Here is a 16,738-nt window from a genome sequence, read left to right on the forward strand (position 1 = left end):
CCGCCACGTGTTGCGCTCTGGGCGCTACCTCTGAATTTTGTTTTTTATTTTTCCGCACGCATTTTTTGCTTTTTAAATGATTTTTTTTCCTTTTTTGGTTTTTCACCAGTCTTCCTTAACTTTTGGACCAAAAAATTTTTGCGCGAAAAAACGCATTTTTTTTGCTTTGAAATGAAAAAAAATGTGTTTTTTGTTTTTTCTTCCGCAAGAGGCATGGTTGTGCTTTTCGCGAGAGGCACGGCTGTGCCTCTTTCGGAAAGGAAAAAAACCGTGCTCTCGGTTCGGTTTTTTCACGAAAAAAAGTTCATCAAAACCTATCAACATGGTATCTAGTTTGAAAGATATCGACGCGAGGAATCCAACGGTGAAAACGGTTCATGATTTGGACGCACGGTTTAAGAGATAAAACATTTTGAATATACAGATCTACGAAAAAAGGAAAAAAATAACAGGTTGCGACAAGTGGCGCACATGCAGCACGCAACTTGTCACAATATGAGAAGGTGGGGGTGATCTTTGCAAGGAGTACTCCTCAATTAATAATTTCGCTTAGGAACTCAAGCATGTCTCACCTCGAAGAGGTTCTAAATGGGCCAGCCCATAATCCTGCAGATATACATACATCCGTTTTTTTTGTTTCGATTTTTTAAATTTTTTTGTTTATATTTTCAAATCTATACCTTTCTTTTTATAATAATAATAATAATAATAATAATAATAATAATACTAAAAGAAGGAAGATTTATTAGTTCTCCATATGTCACCCCTATGTATTTGTTGATTTCCTGGTTCTCCTTCCGCCGCCCCTTTATGTCCATTGATTCTGATGGCTGAGATTTAAACGTAGATCTACGCACTACGCACCACGAAAGTTTATGTCTCTCATCCGGTTCTGTCATACGACTCAAATTCCTATAATGTGAACGGTGCAAACACGTATATTTCTCTCAGTGTGTTCTCTTGATCGCTATAAACTACACGGAGCATCCACAATCGATCCACACGCGCGCGCCGGCACCGATCGGAGGCTATTGCAGTGCCGTTGCAAATGGAAGGAGCGCCACACCATGGAGGTCGTAATCCACGTGGGCGAGCATGGCAGCGCGCACACCATGTACCATCCTCTGTAGCCCGGCGTAGGTATCAGGTGCACAATCACCGCTGCATCACTTTTCGTCTCCATAGCATCGGCCTCCATCTACTCCAACCTCTCGTCGTACAGATGAATCGGTGGTTGGCTGCTTCTAGGTCCAAGCATCACCTTCATCACCCCCGCCACGTCATCCAAATCAAGCGAGGCCCGAACGCGAGAGAGGTACTAGGCCTAGCGAGCTTGCTATCCGGGATCATCCTACTCTGCCTCGTCCATCGCCCGAAGAATTATCTCCATTTGAATCGCCCCCTCCCCAGGAATCATTTGTTGCAGCTCCGCCTTCGATGCATCCAAGGTTATCAGAATCGTGATTCTGAATAGGATCGAATCTCCGATGATAGGATCATAAACCATAGAATCTCCACTATCAGAATCGTAGAAACGTAGATTCTATAAACCAAAATCATAAATCACTGGGTTAGTTTGGAGGTTTGGATCGTAAATTCATAAAATCGTACAACAGAATTGCGATTATGACAACCTTGGTTGCATCCAATGTCACGCCCACCGCCGCCTTGATTAAATACTTCATGCTCGGAAACCAGGATCAGATATCCTTGCACTTCGCCAAATTGACTACATCGCCTCTCGCAAACTCCAGCACTGTTCGCTTCCATCCATGTTTGCAACTGTGTGGTGGATGCAAGAGTGATGAATGCGAGAGGGTTGAGGAGAGTGGTGATTGCCAGTGGTCATTTGACCGAAACATGGTGCTTCCTGGCTTCTTCCTCTTTGCCTAGCGGCAAAGCACTCTTTGGCCTTAAGACTCACACATTTCACATCCAAACTTAGCTCGTTGTTGTGTGTTCTATGTGATTGAAACCGATTCAATGCAATTTGTGTGACTGAAACTGGATCCAGTGAAACCGACTAAAACTAAATCAATTGAAACTGACTGAATTCAGTGAAACTGAGTGGTGTGTGCCAGTGACTGAAACTGAATTTTGGTTAATTCAGAGAAAAAACACAAGGATAATTTAGGAAAAAAAATTATATTAAATTTTGTGTATACAACATTTGAATATAAAAGTCAGGCCCATGTACAAAAATTCAGTCTCTGTTGTAAAAAATTAAGTTTGAAATTTTTTAAAAAATTAGTATACACTAAATTGACATTGCAATCACAAATATGACATCATCATCACTATAATTCACATTGACATTGCCACATGCAGTTCACAAAAGCCACTACATTGCAACATGCACATGGCTGACTACAACAAGATTGCCCTGCACCTAAATTGCCGTTACAACCGAAAATCCACCTTACCTCATCAATATCACAACACAAAAATAAGCAGAACGGGGCAATTATTATTGCAACACTACTTCGTTTCCTAGTAGCCACACATGCTTGCAACTATCACATAAACATCAACATCATAAACATTATGAAAATCTCCAGCTTCTCCTTGTTCACCTTCCTCGGCTCCATCTTCATCTTGCGAATCTCCTCCCCCATGCCATCTTCATCATCTGTCAGCGATATCACACCAACAACATTCAAAGCATTGGAGGTGATGTATGCAACGCTAGACGAGCTCCTCCACCTTCTCACGCTGCACTAGCCTATGGAGGCACTGGAAAAGATATATCAACACCTTGCAAGAAATCAGTTTTTGCTCCTCGCCGGGATACTGAACAAGGCGTCATGAATACACAAGAATAAAGAGAGCATGTAGTTATTCCATGGGAACATACCATGAATTTCCACCTGGATGCCTCTGCTTCCCACCTATAGCTGACCGTCGCCTGAACTGAATGTTCGCCCTCCTCAGCCTCAGCTTCGTAGGCAACTTGGTCCTTCTTGTTTTCTTCGCTCATTGTTCCCTCGGCCTCTGTGATGCAACAGACAACCACAACGTGCTTCCTTGTATAGCTTCAGCCGCCGCCGCTTCCTCTGATGGTAGATCGTCTTACCCGCCGCAGGAACCCTAACCCTAGCAAGCGAGGGAGCACACGAAATAGGTTGAGTGTGTGGGTCGCTTGCATGTATGCGAGAGAGTGACTCGAGGTGTGAGTGTGGCGCAGTGGGTCGGGTGTGAATGCAGTTGAATGATACATTTCCAACGTATCTATAATATATGATGGTTCCATGCTATTAAAGTATCAATCTTGGATGTTTTATATACATTTACTAGCAACTTTATACCATTTTTTCGGACAAACCAATTAACCTAATGCCCAATGCCGGTTGCTGTTTTTTGCTTGTTTTCTACTTCGCAGAATATCAATATCAAACAAAGTCCAATTGCCACGAAACTTTTTGAAGATTTTTTTTCTACTGATAATGGACCCTGGAAGCTTCTGGAGCACACGAGAGGAGGGCCATGGGGCCCACTAGGCACTAGGGCATGCTAGGGGCCTCTAGCGCCCTGGTGAGTAGTGGAGCCCACGAGATCCCTCTTGACCTACTTCCGTCTCTATAAACACTCTAAAATCCGAAAAAACCTAGGGGAGTCGACGAAACACTTTTTTCGCCGCCGCAAGTTTCAGAACCACGAGATCCAATCGTGCGTCCACATTGATGGAGAATTCAACCCATGAAGGGTAACGACTGCACGAGTCCAGGAGGGCTCCACCCACGAAGGGTCCACAAAGAAGCAACCTTGTCTATCCCACCATGGCAATCGTCCATGAAGGACTTGCCTCACTGGAGTAGATCTTCACGAAGTACGCAATCTCCTTGCCCTTACAAACTTCTTGGTTCAACTCCACAACATGTCGGAGGCTCCCAAGCGACACCTAACCAATCTAGGAGACACCACTCTTCAAAAGGTAATAGACGGTATGTTGATGATGAACTCCTTGCTCTTGTGCTTCAAATGATATCTTCCTAACACTCAACTCTCTCTCACAGATTTGGCTATGGTGGAAGAAGGATTTGAGTGGAAAACAAATTGGGGAAGGCTAGAAATCAAGGTTCAAATGGTTGGAATGGAATCTCTTGATTTCACAATGGTACATCGAGCTGACCCCTTTCTGTGACGGCATTTTAAACCGCCACCTGGCGAGTGTGGGCGATAGGGGGGTCCTTCCCACACGACCCAGAAACCGTCGGGAATAGGGAGCCATGATGCATACAGTTGTCCCTATAAAATTGTTTCTGATATCTCGAATATCCCAAACGCTCCATCCTTGCTACTTGTTTGTACTTCCATTGCCATCGCAGTCGGTATTCTGTGGTACTACATTTACGATGCGCGACCCATCACAAACAACACGCTTATAGAACATGTACGATTAGCAGGCAATCACACACATTTACTTTTCCTCGACTATATACGATTCGATGTAAGAGTGCATACAATTGTCCCTATAAAATCGTATGCGAAGCTTGAATATAGCCCACACGATTCATCCGTCAAACCCGCGTTGGATGAAGACCTATCGCACGAGTTCTTTTATGAGCAAACGTTTGCGATGCGCACGACATCATAAACAGTCCATAATTGCCAAGCATGTGTGATAAGATGACTTTCACAAACATTTAATAAGAAGGAACTGTGTGCGATACTGTTGTTAATCTCACACATTTTTTCTTGACTGATCGTGTGTGCAGTAGAGATTGATCACACACACGTAGTGGATCCAAGAAACGTGTCTAATCTCCATGTTTATCGCAGACGTTTTGCTTTCGCAAACCATGTGCAGTGTAATCCCTAATTTATCTCTAATCTAATTCCTAATTTAATCCTTGCATTTAAAAATTACAGATTTTGAATTCAAAACTAGGCAATCATTTATTTCATATCAAATCATGTTTATTACAAATATAGATTCAAGCACGATTGCATAATTCGATGCACCGGTACATATATGGAAAAACTACAGAAGCGCCAAGTAAAGAATGAATGAACCACAGTTGTACTAAAGACTGTATAAAAAGAGGCAAAAGACATTCTGGTTGCTGGAGAAGGTGAAGCGGAATGCCCATATTGTGCCCCCCTCCATGCGTAATGCGCGCACGACTCTAGGCCAACCCGTTGTGATGGCTACCCGGCCATCCTTCACTGTCTTCACTACACTACTAGGAAAAGGGCTATAGATGGAATTGACACTAATGGCACACTGCACATGTGGTGCGCCATTATTAAATAGTAATGGCGCACCATGTGTTGGTTCGCCATTAGTGTGCAAATAATAATGGCGCACCACATTCACGGTGCGCCATTAGTAATTTTTTTTAAATTCTTTTCAAAACTACTAATGGCGCACCATGGGAGTGGTGCGCCATTACTAGTTGAACTAGTAATACTAGTAATGGCGCACCACTCCCACGGTGCGCCATTAGTAAACTACTAATGGCGCACCATGGGATGGTGCGCCTTTACTAGTTGGCGCACCGTGGGAATGGTGCGCCATTACTAGTTGAACTAGTAAAGGCGCACCATCCCATGGTGCGCCATTAGTAATTTGGCCCAAATTTCTCCGAATGCACCCCCCCGACCTCCTTTTCAGTTTCAAAAAAATAAAAGAAAATGATAGAAATGTCAAAAAATAAAAGAAAATAAGATTCCCATGTGATATTTGGTCTAGTTGTTAGCAAAATTTACAAACATGAATTTTCAACTTTTTTGCAAAATCTCTCGAGAATTTGTAAAATTGGGCATAACTTTTGCATACGAACTCAGATGAAAAAGTTTTTTATATGAAAAATCATCTACCCAAAAAGTTACATCCGAATTTAACTGGGGGAACCCTGTTAAACATTTTCAAAATCCTCAAAAACCTAACAGGAAAAAAGATACGGGGCTTTTAAGATCTGGAGAGACAAAAAAATTCAAAAAAATTCAAACTTACTAATGGCGCACCTGCCCATGGTGCGCCATTACTATCTTCCCGCCTTCCAAATTCAAAATAAGTCAAAAAAAATAAAAAAAAAGTTACTAATGGCGCACCTGCCCACGGTGCGCCATTAGTATCTTCCCGCCTTCGAAATTCAAAATAAATAAAAAAAATAAAAAAGTTAGTAATGGCGCACCTGCCCGCGGTGTGCCATTACTATGCCGTATATATGGCTGGACGTGGTCCTCTCCTCCTTACCTCTTCATTCTTCTCCTCCACTCCACCTCTCCTCCACTCCATCTCCTCCTCTCCTCCACTCCATCTTCCCTTCTCTCCTCCACCATACTACCCACTCCTCTCCGGCGACCTCCTCCTCCTCATCTCCGGCGACCTCCTCCTCCTCTCCGGCGACCTCCTCCTCCCTCCTCTCCTCCCCTCCCCTCCCCTCACGGTTTCTCCTCCCTCCTCTCCGGTGAGCTGCTCCTCCCTCCTCTCCTCCCATCCCCTCATGATTTCTCCTTCCTCCTCTCCGATGCTCCGGTGAACTCCTCTCCGGCGACCTCCTCCTCCTCTCCGGCGATGTAGGCAAGCGCCTCTCCGGTGACCTCCTCCTCCTCCTCTCCGGCGAACTCCTCTCCGGCAAAAGAACACGACAAAAGAACGTACAAGATCCAAAAACAGGAACAAAATTTGAAATAATATCATGCCAAAAAACGAGCAAAAAATGGGCAAAAAAATCACGATCCAGATCCAAATTCAAAATTCAAAAATAGCAATGGCGCACGGTGGGGGTTAGACGGTGCGCCACTACTATTTTCCCGCCTTCAAAATTCAAAAATACTAATGGCGCACTAGTGGCCTATACTAATGGCGCACCAGTGGCCTATACTAATGGCGCGCCGTGGCATATACTAATGGCGCACCAGTGGTGCGCCATTAGTATACCAGATACTAATGGCGCACCAGTGGTGCGCCATTAGTAAAAAATACTAGTGGCGTGATACTAATGGCGCACCAGTGATGCGCCATTAGTAGGCAAAACTGATGCGCCATTAGTAGCCCTTTTCCTAGTAGTGCTAGGACTTCTCGATGCTCATTGTAGTCTCGATGAAATACTTTAACCTTCATTGTGTGTCCACCAATCATGTACTTTTCGAGGTAATCTTGAGTAAACTGCTTTGGGAACCATTGCAAGCGAAAAAGATTCAGACATTGTTGTCTAACAACTCATTATGGGCAGTAAAAAAGAAGGTTGCAGAGTTTGTAGTTACCATCCAACAGCTCACTATTGTGTTGGATAGAGCGTAAGCAAATAATTTGCATGCCATCGTTCGTATCTTTTTGCTAATAATCCTTATCAGTTTCCTTATTTGATGCTTGTTCATAAATTTCAGCACCAACTGAAATCACCGAAATTCAGTGAACTTCAGTGATTTCGGTTTGCATTTCAGCCAAAGGGCCGAAAAGTTCACTTGAATTCATTTTTTTGAAATTTTTGAAAAGATTTTGAAAAATATTTGAATTCCTATGTACTACTGAAATTGCTGAAATATTTTGGCCGAAACATTAGTATCTTAGTATCCGCTGAAATTAATGAAATTCAGTGAATTTCATCGAAATCTCACTAAATGGGAAACCATGCGCAAGACATGAGCTCCAAGGAATCAAATGGTTGAAGCAGCATTTTGGAGCAACGGTTCCTACAATCTGAATGAGCAATCCATCAAAATTCCTCTAGAACACCGTTTCCTCAGATTTCCTGTTAAAATCCTTTGAACCTAATAAGGCATTACTGCCGTCAGACATCTCTCTGTTTGAGCACGACAGATAGCTTGCTCAAACACAAAGAGTGTTATCTAACCCATGTCACTATTGGAATATTAGATTAAAAGAGGGAGGGGTGATGACAACGGCGCGCCTTCGGTTCGCTTTAGTGCTTGTAGTCATCGCTAGGTGGTCTACGGATTTGGATGTAATTTTTATTATTTCTAGTGTTCATTGTACTACCATGATTGAAGATGAATAGATTGGAAGTTTTTCTCGCAAAAAAAAGAGTGACAGCAGGTGTTACATGGAGCAGAACAGACGGTTGAATTGGACGGCGCATGCAAGCTCAAGGGGATTCAGAGTGCCAAATCTACAACTACTACTCGAACTTGCTCTCAGTGAGTGATATGCGCTTCCTTCTTCCTTCTCAAAATCGACTGGCCGAAATCGGAAAATTTCAGTCGACTCACATTTAGCTATTGTGAATTTTTTAGATGTTTTGGACTTTTTTGCTATTTATTTTGAATTCACTGTTCATTGGGTACAGATGAGCCAGGGGTCAGATGTGAATTAGAGTACCTTTAACAATCCATGTTTTCTTAAGATGTTTTTCTCCAAAGTCCAAACTATTGGTGTCATGTTTGGACTAATGTTTATGGAGTACACAAACTTTGATATGCATTATGTTTGCATGTGGAAAGATACTTCAGGAGCGGTGGCAACATACATGACGACCTACCAATTCATAAAAAATAGTCCAGGGTTTTATCATTTTTCTCCTGAACAACACTCATTACGCCACCGGATGTACGAGCCCTTTTATTCTTGGACAGGGAGGCAACACCACTATTGTTGGATATTAATACATCGGTGAGGACAGTGCTGGACTATAGCGAAGCCTTGATAATATCCAATCCCTGCAAGAAAATTAGTTGAGTGGATCGATATATCGAGACACCAAGAACTGCCCAGACACAACTCGCATCTCATGAATATGATTCTTTGTCTTAATGGCCCTATAAGGATACTTACATATAGGTAGTACATAAACAATTACTAGATAAGGGCGAAGGAACAGAGACACAAAGTGTATTTATTTTTGTGTGGATCTCACACCTATGTAATTTGGCGTGGGAGAAGGTTTGTGTATTATTTTGCCTTTTCCTTGAGCATCCCATGTGTAACTGATATAACCCATCTAGCAGTTACCAAGTGTCATAACCCATTCATATTACTTTCCTTTTCCCTTGTGGGTTCCATGTTACAGACATAGCCCATCTAGCAATTACCCAAAGACCAGAGAGGTAATTGAAAATATCCTTTTCGGCCTCAACATACCACACATGTTTGGCCTTCTTATCGATTAGAACTTTCATGGTCGGTGCGGGCATGACCGCGATGGCTGCTACTAGAATGATTTTTCTAGTAATTAGGACTAGTTCTCGTCTTGCTAATTAAGTTTCATCGTGAACTTTCTAGTACCTATAGTATTGGTTCTCGTCGTGATCTTTCTATTTACTAGGAATGTTTACTAAAACGTTTCCAACATATCTATAATTTTTAATTGTTTCATGCTATTATATTATCCATCTTCAATTGCTTTATTATGATATTTTATATCATTTTTTGGGACTAAGCTATTAAATCAGTGACCAGTGCTAGTTGCTATTTTTCCTTTGTTTGGCTTTTCAGAAAAACAATAACAAACAAAGTCCAAACATGATGAAACTTTACGATGATTTTTTCTGGACTAGAAGGGACACTAGAACATTCGGTGGGAGGCCAAAAGATGTACGGGAGAGCGATGAGCTCACGTGATGCGCCCTAAGGGGGTGCCCCCTGAGCTCGTGGGTCCCATGCAGCTCCATTTGACCTATTTCCACCTCTATAAATTCCCAAATATTCCCAAACCAACAAAGAACCACCCGAAACCATTTTTCTGCCTCTACAAGCTTTTGTTCTTCCGCTATCCCATCTAGAGACCTTTTTGGGTACTCTGCCGGAGGGGGAATCGATCATGGAGGACTTCTACTTCAACCTTTATGCCCTACTGATGATGTGTGAGTGTGTTCACCACCAACGTACGGGTCCATAGCTAGTAGATAGATGTCTTCCTCTCTCTGTTTGATCTTCAATACAATGTTCTCCTCGATCTTCTTGGAGTTCTATCTGATGTAATCTTCTTTTGCGGTGTTTTTGTTGGGATCTGATGAATTGTGGATTTATGATCCGATTATTCATTGAGAGTCTTTTCTGAACTTCATTATGTATGATTATTATAGCTTTGTATTTCTCTCCAATCTATCCATTTGGTTTGGCCAACACGATTGATTTATCTTCATTGGAAGACATGCTTTTGTAGTGGGTTCAATCTTGCGGTGTCCTCACCTCGTGACAGAAGGGGTAGTGAGGCACGTATTCTATTGTTGCCATTAAGGGTAAAACGATGGGCTATAATCATATTACTTGGGTTTACTTTGTCTATGTCATGTCTGTTGGCGAACGTAGTAATTTCAAAAATTTTCCTACGCACACGCAAGATCATGGTGATGCATAGCAACGAGAGGGGAGAGTGTGATCTACGTACCCTTGTAGACCGATAGAGGAAGCGTTAGCACAACGCGGTTGATGTAGTCGTATGTCTTCACGGCCCGACCGATCAAGCACCGAAACTACGGCACCTCCGAGTTCTAGCACACGTTCAGCTCCATGACGATCCCCGGACTCCGATCCAGCAAAGTGTCGGGGAAGAGTTCCGTCAGCACGACGGCGTGGTGACGATCTTTATGTACTACCGTCGTAGGGCTTCGCCTAAGCACCGCTACAATATTATCGAGGATTATGGTGGAAGGGGGCACCGCACACGGCTAAGAATATGATCACGTGGATCAACTTGTGTGTCTAGAGGTGCCCCCTGCCCCCGTATATAAAGGATCAAGGGGGGGTGCGGCCGGCCAGGAGGAGGGCGCGCCAGGAGGAGTCCTACTCCCACCGGGAGTAGGATTCCCCCCCTTTCCTAGTTGGAATAGGATTCGGGAGGGGGAAAGAGGAGAGAGAGAAGGAAGGGGGGGCGCCGCCCCCCTCTCCTTGTCCTATTCGGACTAGGGGGGGAGGGGCGCGCGGCCCAGCCCTGGCCACCTCTCCTCTCTTCCACTAAAGCCCACTAAGGCCCATATACCTCCCGGGGGGTTCCGGTAACCTCCCGGTACTCCGGTAAAATCCCGATTTCATCAGGAACACTTCCGATATCCAAATATGGGCTTCCAATATATCAATCTTTATGTCTCAACCATTTCGAGACTCCTCGTCATGTCCGTGATCACATCCGGGACTCTGAACAAACTTCGGTACATCAAAATGCATAAACTCATAATATAACTGTCATCGAAACCTTAAGCGTGCGGACCCTACGGGTTCGAGAACAATGTAGACATGACCGAGACACGTCTCCGGTCAATAACCAATAGCGGAACCTGGATGCTCATATTGGCTCCTACATATTCTACGAAGATCTTTATCGGTCAGACCGCATAACAACATACGTTGTTCCCTTTGTCATCGGTATGTTACTTGCCCGAGATTCGATCGTCGGTATCTCAATACCTAGTTCAATCTCGTTACCGGCAAGTCTCTTTACTCGTTTCGTAATACATCATCTCACAACTAACTCATTAGTTGCAATGCTTGCAAGGCTTATGTGATGTGCATTACCGAGAGGGCCCAGAGATACCTCTCCGACAATCGGAGTGACAAATCCTAATCTCGAAATACGCCAACCCAACATGTACCTTTGGAGACACCTATAGAGCTCCTTTATAATCACCCAGTTACGTTGTGACGTTTGGTAGCACACAAAGTGTTCCTCCGGTAAACGGGAGTTGCATAATCTCATAGTCATAGGAACATGTATAAGTCATGAAGAAAGCAATAGCAACATACTAAACGATCGGGTGCTAAGCTAATGGAATGGGTCATGTCAATCACATCATTCTCCTAATGATGTGATCCCATTAATCAAATGACAACACATGTCTATGGTTAGGAAACATAACCATCTTCGATTAACGAGCTAGTCAAGTAGAGGCATACTAGTGACGTTTGGTTTGTCTATGTATTCACACAAGTATTATGTTTCCGGATAATACAATTCTAGCATGAATAATAAACATTTATCATGATATAAGGAAATAAAATAATAACAATATTATTGCCTCTAGGGCATATTTCCTTCAGTCTCCCACTTGCACTAGAGTCAATAATCTAGATTACACAGTAATGATTCTAACACCCATGGAGCTTTGGTGTTGATCATGTTTTGCTCGTGGAAGAGGCTTAGTCAACGGGTCTGCTATGTTCAGATCCGTATGTATCTTGCAAATCTCTATGTCTCCCACCTGGACTAGATCCCGGATGGAATTGAAGCGTCTCTTGATGTGCTTGGTTCTCTTGTGAAATCTGGATTCCTTTGCCAAGGCAATTGCACCAGTATTTTCCCAAAAGATTTTCATTGGAACCGATGCACTAGGTATGACACGATATGAACTCCTTCATCCAGACTCCTTCGTTTGCTGCTTCCGAAGCAGCTATGTACTCTGCTTCACATGTAGATCCCGCCACAACGCTTTGTTTAGAACTGCACCAACTGACAGCTCCACCGTTTAATGTAAACACGTATCCGGTTTGCGATTTAGAATCGTCCGGATCAGTGTCAAAGCTTGCATCAACGTAACCATTTACGATGAGCTCTTTATCACCTCCATATATGAGAAACATATCCTTAGTCCTTTTCAGGTATTTCGGGATGTTCTTGACCGCTGTCCAGTGATCCACTCCTGGATTACTTTGGTACCTCCCTGCTAGACTTATAGCAAGACACACATCAGGTCTGGTACACAGCATTGCATACATGATAGAGCCTATGGCTGAAGCATAGGGAACATCTTTCATTTTCTCTCTATCTTCTGCATTGGTCGGGGATTGGGTCTTACTCAATTTCACACCTTGTAACACAGGCAAGAATCCTTTCTTTTCTTGATCCATTTTGAACTTCTTCAAAACTTTGTCAAGGTATGTGCTTTGTGAAAGTCCAATTAAGCGTTTTGATCTATCTCTATAGATCTTAATGCCCAATATGTAAGCAGCTTCACCGAGGTCTTTCATTGAAAAACTCTTATTCAAGTATCCTTTTATGCTATCCAGAAATTCTATATCATTTCCGATTAGCAATATGTCATCTACATATAATGTCAGAAATGCTACAGAGCTCCCACTCACTTTCTTGTAAATACAGGCTTCTCCAAAAGTCTGTACAAAACCAAATGCTTTGATCACACTATCAAAGCGTTTATTCCAACTCCGAGAGGCTTGCACCAGTCCATAAATGGATCGCTGGAGCTTGCACACTTTGTTAGCTCCCTTTGGATCGACAAAACCTTCCGGCTGCATCATATACAACTCTTCTTGCAGAAATCCATTCAGGAAAGCAGTTTTGACATCCATTTGCCAAATTTCATAATCATAAAATGCAGCAATTGCTAACATGATTCGGACAGACTTAAGCATCGCTACGGGTGAGAAGGTCTCATCGTAGTCAATCCCTTGAACTTGCCGAAAACCTTTTGCAACCAGTCGAGCTTTGTAGACAGTAACATTACCGTCAGCGTCAGTCTTCTTCTTGAAAATCCATTTATTCTCAATTGCTTGCCGATCATTGGGCAAGTCAACCAAAGTCCATACTTTGTTCTCATACATGGATCCCATCTCAGATTTCATGGCTTCAAGCCATTTTGCGGAATCTGGGCTCACCATCGCTTCTTCATAGTTTGTAGGTTCGTCATGATCTAGTAGCATGACTTCCAGAACAGGATTACCGTACCACTCTGGCGCGGATCTTACTCTGGTTGATCTACGAGGTTCAGTAGTATCTTGTTCTGATGTTTCATGATCATTATCATTAGCTTCCTCACTAATTGGTGTAGGTGTCACAGAAACAGGTTTCTGTGATGTACTACTTTCCAATAAGGGAGCAGGTACAGTTACCTCGTCAAGTTCTACTTTCCTCCCACTCACTTCTTTCGAGAGAAACTCCTTCTCTAGAAAGTTTCCAAATTTAGCAACAAAAGTCTTGCCTTCAGATTTGTGATATAAGGTGTATCCAATAGTTTCCTTTGGATATCCTATGAAGACACATTTCTCCGATTTGGGTTCGAGCTTATCAGGTTGAAGTTTTTTCACATAAGCATCGCAGCCCCAAACTTTCAGAAACGACAACTTTGGTTTCTTGCCAAACCATAGTTCATAAGGTGTCGTTTCGACGGATTTTGATGGTGCCCTATTTAACGTGAATGCGGCCGTCTCTAGAGCATAACCCCAAAACGATAGCAGTAAATCAGTAAGAGACATCATAGATCGCACCATATCTAGTAAAGTACGATTACGACGTTCGGACACACCATTACGCTATGGTGTTCCGAGTGGCGTGAGTTGTGAAACTATTCCACATTGTTTCAAATGTACACCAAACTCGTAACTCAAATATTCTCCTCCACGATCAGATCGTAGGAATTTTATTTTCTTGTTACGATGATTTTCAACTTCACTCTGAAATTCTTTGAACTTTTCAAACATTTCAGACTTATGTTTCATTAAGTAGATATACCCATATCTGCTTAAGTCATCTATGAAGGTGAGAAAATAACGATATCCGCCACGAGCCTCAACATTCATTGGACCACATACATCTGTATGTATGATTTCCAGTAAATCTGTTGCTCTCTCCAGAGTACCGGAGAACGGTGTTTTTGTCACCTTACCCATAAGGCACGGTTCGCAACTACCAAGTGATTCATAATCAAGTGGTTCCAAAAGCCCATCAGCATGGAGTTTCTTCATGCGCTTTATACCGATATGACCCAAACGGCAGTGCCACAAATAAGTTGCACTATCATTATCAACTCTGCATCTTTTGGCTTCAACACTATGAATATGTGTGTCACTACTATCGAGATTTAATAAGAATAGACCACTCTTTAAGGGTGCATGACCATAAAAGATATTACTCATATAAATAGAACAACCATTATTCTCTGATTTAAATGAATAACCGTCTCGCATCAAACAAGATCCAGATATAATGTTCATGCTTAATGCTAGCACCAAATAACAATTATTTAGGTCTAATACTAATCCCGAAGGTAAATGTAGAGGTAGCGTGCCGACTGCGATCACATCGACTTTGGAACCATTTCCCACGCGCATCGTCACCTCGTCCTTAGCCAATCTTCGCTTAATCCGTAGTCCCTGTTTCGAGTTGCAAATATTAGCAACAGAACCAGTATCAAATACCCAGGTGCTACTGCGAGCATTAGTAAGGTACACATCAATAACATGTATATCACATATACCTTTGTTCACCTTGCCATCCTTCTTATCCGCCAAATACTTGGGGCAGTTCCGCTTCTAGTGACCGGTCTGCTTGCAGTAGAAGCACTCAATTTCAGGCTTAGGTCCAGATTTGGGTTTCTTCCCTTGAGTAGCAACTTGCTTGCTGTTCTTTTTGAAGTTCCCCTTCTTCTTCCCTTTGCCCTTTTTCTTGAAACTAGTGGTCTTGTTGACCATCAACATTTGATGCTCCTTCTTGATTTGTACCTCCGCAGCTTTCAGCATTGTGAAGAGCTCGGGAATAGTCTTATTCACCCCTTGCATATTATAGTTCATCACGAAGCTCTTATAGCTTGGTGGTAGTGATTGGAGAATTCTGTCAATTACGCAATCATCTGGAAGATTAACTCCCAATTGAATCAACTGATTATTATACCCAGACATTTTGAGTATATGCTCACTGACAGAACTGTTCTCCTCCATCTTGCAGCTATAGAACTTATTGGAGACTTCATATCTCTCAATCCAGGCATTTTCTTGAAATATCAACTTCAACTCCTGGAACATCTCATATGCTCCATGACGTTCAAAACGTCGTTGAAGTCCCGATTCTAAGCCGTAAAGCATGGCACACTGAACTATCGAGTAGTCATCAGCTTTGCTCTGCCAGACGTTCATAACATCTGGTGTTGCTCCAGCAGCAGGCCTGGCACCCAGCGGTGCTTCCAGGACATAATTCTTCTGTGCAGCAATGAGGATAATCCTCAAGTTACGGACCCAGTCCGTGTAATTGCTACCATCATCTTTCAACTTTGCTTTCTCAAGGAACGCATTAAAATTCAACGGAACAACATCACGGGCCATCTATCTACAATCAAACATAAACAAGCAATATACTATCAGGTACTAAGTTCATGATAAATTTAGGTTCAATTAATCATATTACTTAAGAACTCCCACTTAGATAGACATCCCTCTAATCCTCTAAGTGATTATGTGATCCAAGTCAACTAAACCATGTCCGATCATCACGTGAGATGGAGTAGTTTCATTGGTGAACATCACTATGTTGATCATATCTACCATATGATTCATGCTCGACCTTTCGGTCTCCGTGTTCCGAGGCCATATCTGTATATGCTTGGCTCGTCAAGTATAAGCTGAGTATTCCGCGTGTTCAACTGTTTTGCACCCGTTGTATTTGAACGTAGAGCCTATCACACCCGATCATCATGTGGTGTCTCAGCACGAAGAACTTTCGTAACGGTGCATACTCAGGGAGAACACTTCTTGATAAGTAGTGAGAGATCATCTTATAATGCTACCGTCAATCAAAGCAAGATAAGATGCATAAAAGATAAACATCACATGCAATCAATATAAGTGATATGATATGGCCATCATCATCTTGTGCTTGTGATCTCCATCTTTGAAGCACCGTCGTGATCACCATCGTCACCGGTGCGACACCTTGATCTCCATCGTAGCATCGTTGTCGTCTCGCCAATCTTATGCTTCCACGACTATCGCTACCGCTTAGTGATAAAGTAAAGCATTACATCGCGATTGCATTGCATACAATAAAGCGACAACCATATGGCTCCTGCCAGTTGCCGATAACTCGGTTACAAAACATGATCATCTCATACA

This window comes from Triticum urartu, chromosome 3A, assembly GCF_056163025.1.
Source record: "Triticum urartu cultivar PI428250 chromosome 3A, HENAU_Tu73, whole genome shotgun sequence".
NCBI classification, from domain to species: domain Eukaryota; kingdom Viridiplantae; phylum Streptophyta; class Magnoliopsida; order Poales; family Poaceae; genus Triticum; species Triticum urartu.